The sequence below is a fragment of the Pseudophryne corroboree genome, chromosome 2 (assembly GCF_028390025.1).
Source record: "Pseudophryne corroboree isolate aPseCor3 chromosome 2, aPseCor3.hap2, whole genome shotgun sequence".
Lineage (NCBI taxonomy): Eukaryota > Metazoa > Chordata > Amphibia > Anura > Myobatrachidae > Pseudophryne > Pseudophryne corroboree.
In genome coordinates, this window is record NC_086445.1 from 944128133 (window position 1) to 944133698 (window position 5566).

The 5566-nt window shown below is 39.8% G+C and overlaps 2 pseudogenes; one reads left to right on the forward strand and one right to left on the reverse strand.

The window, feature by feature from the left end:
- Positions 1–252: 252 nt before the first annotated feature.
- Positions 253–371, reverse strand: LOC135052750 (5S ribosomal RNA; annotated as a pseudogene).
- Positions 372–3604: 3233 nt separating this feature from the next.
- LOC135052752 (5S ribosomal RNA) lies at positions 3605–3723 on the forward strand (annotated as a pseudogene).
- Positions 3724–5566: the final 1843 nt, after the last annotated feature.

Consider the following 5566-nt stretch of genomic DNA (forward strand, 5'->3'; position numbering starts at 1 on the left):
ATAACTTTTAATAATCTATATCTAAAAGGCTAGGTACACTAATTTGAGTTTACTGTAAAGGAATTTTTACTTTTGTTTTGAAAAACACAAGATACCCAATTTGATGATAAGATGGCTATGAACTTTCTTAAGCCATATGAAGTTAAATCTGCGAATATATTAATGGATAGTTACTGTGATAATTCAGTATCTGGCAAGCAAATGCCCATCCCTCCGTTGGTTCAGTGCAAACACCCATTCAATTCCACTGGAGACCCACAACACCTGGTATTCCCAAATGGTCTCCCACTGAAGTACTGACCAGGCCCAACACTGTATCGCCTCCAAGATCGGACGGGATTGGGCATACCCAGTGTGGTATGGTAGTGGGTGACGTATGGAAAAGGGCAGAGATTGCAACTGATTGCGGGATTTGTGTTATTGTGCCAGTTTTAGCCAAGTACAATCCTCCTTAAAATTTGTTGACCGTCATTGCACCAATTTAGCGACCCAAACACATGGGTATGCAGAGGTTAAATCATATGGTCAACAAGAGTTGATAACATAAGCCTCTATTGTTTTTGTTCGTGGCATGAGGCAAAACAAAAATAGTAGCCTATTATGATTTAAGGCATGTATAAAGAACAAACACAAAATTCCAATGAGCCAAGTGTCTGTTATTGCAGATTAAATCTGTCAGAAAAGCAAAAATTGAATAGTATCAACAATGGAAGGATTGGCTAAATTAGCACACAGATATATAGGTAGATGTGCTTTAAAGTAATATATATTTTGCTGCAATAGGTTTTAGACAGTGTAAACCTATATTTTGCTGCAATGGGTTTAGACAGTGCAAACCATGAACACTCGCATACCAGCAGCTGATATAACCAATACAATTGTTGCCATAAATTTAACATGTGCTGATACTTAGAAGCCAAATGTAAACTTTTTTTATATAGAGAAAGCACACATTGTTGCAGCTACCACTGCCCTGTACTGTGTTATAATTATATATTCAATTTACAATTTTTAAAAATACAAAACAGCATAGACAATTTGCAGGCAGAAATTAGTGGCTAAATGCCACAAGTAATAGTGCAGTTAGTCATAGATAGCACCTATAATAAATTGATGTGTGCTTGACAAAGAAAAAGACGGCTATTTTCCGTATATAAACCATAAGAAGCAGCTCAAATAATTATCAGACAAAGAAATGGCAACTGAATATCACGGGTAGCGGTGTAACTATTAGTGCACAACACCTATAGTTAGTGATTCTAAGCATGTGCTTGCATCTCAAAACCAGCAAGATGAGATTACCCAAATAAATATTGGGCTGATGGTGGTGGTGGGGGCAGTGAACAGGGGGGAAGGGGGAGAGAGGATACTTATGCCGTGCGCCTCCCCGTCCCGTCGAGTGCCGCCGAGCCGCCTATGTCCGTGCGGTGTGCAGGCTGGCCGTCTCGCCTGGTCTCCTATCCTCCGTTGCTGGTCTGAGACTGGTCACGTGAGAGCGCTCTCCGTGACCCACAATCACGTACCCAACGTACGTTTCGCAGTCAGCTTGTTCACGGGTAGCGTGAGCATAGAGGCGCTGGCAGCAGCAATATATTGGGAAGTACCACCAATAGCGGCTGGATTAACACAGCGGAAACATATATTTAATAATGCCGTGCCTGACGCCAGGGGAACTTGGGCTTAATACAAGACCCATTTGTTCTGGTTAATTGAATGGGAATTAACAGCTTAAACATGATGAGAGTATTGCGTTTACAAGGAGCAAAAACATGTTTGAAGGAGAGTAAATTTGCCGTTTGAAAGGGGTATATTATGTAAATTAGAAATAGCCTATGACCATGATATAGTTCTATCGATTAGGGATAGAACAAAATATAATTATCCTATTCCAATACCTGTCAATACTATTAGCAATCAGCAGCAAATCCAGCTAGTGGTTCTCGTAGTTCAATCTGTATCCTTTAATTAAGCAACTACCGGCATTTGTTTTCACTGATTAATCAAGTTATCAACTCTTTACTAAGTATACATCTCAACCACCAATTAATACAACAACATTATTATCTTTGATTAGAGTTATTACGGTGCCTCTGTGTGTTTTCGGCTCTACATTCCCTAATCGATAGAACTATATCATGGTCATAGGCTATTTCTAATTTACATAATATACCCCTTTCAAACGGCAAATTTACTCTCCTTCAAACATGTTTTTGCTCCTTGTAAACGCAATACTCTCATCATGTTTAAGCTGTTAATTCCCATTCAATTAACCAGAACAAATGGGTCTTGTATTAAGCCCAAGTTCCCCTGGCGTCAGGCACGGCATTATTAAATATATGTTTCCGCTGTGTTAATCCAGCCGCTATTGGTGGTACTTCCCAATATATTGCTGCTGCCAGCGCCTCTATGCTCACGCTACCCGTGAACAAGCTGACTGCGAAACGTACGTTGGGTACGTGATTGTGGGTCACGGAGAGCGCTCTCACGTGACCAGTCTCAGACCAGCAACGGAGGATAGGAGACCAGGCGAGACGGCCAGCCTGCACACCGCACGGACATAGGCGGCTCGGCGGCACTCGACGGGACGGGGAGGCGCACGGCATAAGTATCCTCTCTCCCCCTTCCCCCCTGTTCACTGCCCCCACCACCACCATCAGCCCAATATTTATTTGGGTAATCTCATCTTGCTGGTTTTGAGATGCAAGCACATGCTTAGAATCACTAACTATAGGTGTTGTGCACTAATAGTTACACCGCTACCCGTGATATTCAGTTGCCATTTCTTTGTCTGATAATTATTTGAGCTGCTTCTTATGGTTTATATACGGAAAATAGCCGTCTTTTTCTTTGTCAAGCACACATCAATTTATTATAGGTGCTATCTATGACTAACTGCACTATTACTTGTGGCATTTAGCCACTAATTTCTGCCTGCAAATTGTCTATGCTGTTTTGTATTTTTAAAAATTGTAAATTGAATATATAATTATAACACAGTACAGGGCAGTGGTAGCTGCAACAATGTGTGCTTTCTCTATATAAAAAAAGTTTACATTTGGCTTCTAAGTATCAGCACATGTTAAATTTATGGCAACAATTGTATTGGTTATATCAGCTGCTGGTATGCGAGTGTTCATGGTTTGCACTGTCTAAACCCATTGCAGCAAAATATAGGTTTACACTGTCTAAAACCTATTGCAGCAAAATATATATTACTTTAAAGCACATCTACCTATATATCTGTGTGCTAATTTAGCCAATCCTTCCATTGTTGATACTATTCAATTTTTGCTTTTCTGACAGATTTAATCTGCAATAACAGACACTTGGCTCATTGGAATTTTGTGTTTGTTCTTTATACATGCCTTAAATCATAATAGGCTACTATTTTTGTTTTGCCTCATGCCACGAACAAAAACAATAGAGGCTTATGTTATCAACTCTTGTTGACCATATGATTTAACCTCTGCATACCCATGTGTTTGGGTCGCTAAATTGGTGCAATGACGGTCAACAAATTTTAAGGAGGATTGTACTTGGCTAAAACTGGCACAATAACACAAATCCCGCAATCAGTTGCAATCTCTGCCCTTTTCCATACGTCACCCACTACCATACCACACTGGGTATGCCCAATCCCGTCCGATCTTGGAGGCGATACAGTGTTGGGCCTGGTCAGTACTTCAGTGGGAGACCATTTGGGAATACCAGGTGTTGTGGGTCTCCAGTGGAATTGAATGGGTGTTTGCACTGAACCAACGGAGGGATGGGCATTTGCTTGCCAGATACTGAATTATCACAGTAACTATCCATTAATATATTCGCAGATTTAACTTCATATGGCTTAAGAAAGTTCATAGCCATCTTATCATCAAATTGGGTATCTTGTGTTTTTCAAAACAAAAGTAAAAATTCCTTTACAGTAAACTCAAATTAGTGTACCTAGCCTTTTAGATATAGATTATTAAAAGTTATGTTTTAATCTTTTCATTATCACATTACTACTCATACAGACATCATATCCACTAATAACTCTCCGGGAATGAGTGCTCCCACCCAAGGTCATTTTTTCTTCTTTTCCTAAATTCAAATACGTTTGGACCTTTGGGAGCACCGCTGACAATCACCATTTCTGTCTGCCGATAGAGATTCATTCTGATGGTAGAAGGTGATTCATCTTAGACTACCGTCTAATCAGTCAGTTTTTCTCGGAGTTAATATCTTATTTACTGCTTTCATATCTCTCTTTTTTTGATCCTGTGCGGTATTCCCAAACCCAAAACCCCCCTTTTCTAAAATACTTTCTTATTAGCAAGCTCAGGAGAGCTCACTAAAAGCACCCAGCTCTGGCCGGGCACAGATTTTAACTGAGGTCTGGAGGAGGGGCATAAAGGCAGGAGCCAGTGCACACCAGGTAGTACTAAATCTTTCTTTAGAGTGCCCAGTCTCCTGCGGAGCCCGTCTATTCCCCATGGTCCTTACGGAGTCCCCAGCATCCACTAGGACGTTAGAGAAATAGGGGTTTTCAATGAATGAGTTACATGCTAGCCGTAATTTGCAAACACTAAATTCGAAACACTAAATTCTACATTTCTAAATGATGGGAATTGATAAAACAGTTGTATAATTTTATTTGATGCTTAGCTCCATGTTCACATTTTTTAGTTTTAACATTTTTACCGACTCAAATACAAATGTTTTACACATATATTTAGTTGGGGGTTTTCCTAGCGCAGCTGGCTGTTGGGTCTGTTAGCATTTGTTTGTGAATGTTCTCTAGCTGTTTGTTTACAGTCTGATGTAGACCTGTGCATGTACTAATGACTGATTACAAGCTGTCCCGTGTCCTGATTGGTTGCGTGTTGGCCAAGCTCTGTGAACATTCTTTTCCCCTGATCTAAACCCGTGAAAGTTCTAATCTTCTGATTAGCTGCCTGTTGATGGAAAATTATGTCAATCCTGTAATGCTCTGATTTTTCAACTTCTGTCTGTTTATAGTTGCTTACACACACACAGGCATTGCTGTGAATTGAAACACATGAAATAGCCATTCATGGAACATGGGAATGAGTCTAATTATCACAAAGAACTTTACAGTATGCGCCTGAATTGTAAATAAACCCTTTCGCTGATTGCAGTCATGCCGAAAAATTTACTTTGCCTCCACTAATAGGTAAAGAGCCCCTTGCTCTATAGAATATCCTGACCTCGAATGTAGAGAATACTTCTACACATCTCAAATCTCAATTCACTTGAGCTATACTTTTGTTCAACCAACACACCGATAATTATACAAAATTGATTAGATACAATTGTGTTAGTGGCTTCCATAAATAAAGGTAGCTATGCACTGTGGTGTGTTTTATTTCATTGGGCTATTGTATAGCGGGAATAGAGACTGGGGGCCAAATGTAATATAGTAAGAGTTTCAGATAATGAGATTTGCTAAGGTTTTCCAGTTTTTTTTAAAAGTGGCAATCACTTACACTGCAAAACCAAGTTGATCTTGCTGTGTAAATGATTGCCACTTTAAAAAAAAACTGCAAAACCTTACCAAATCTCTCAC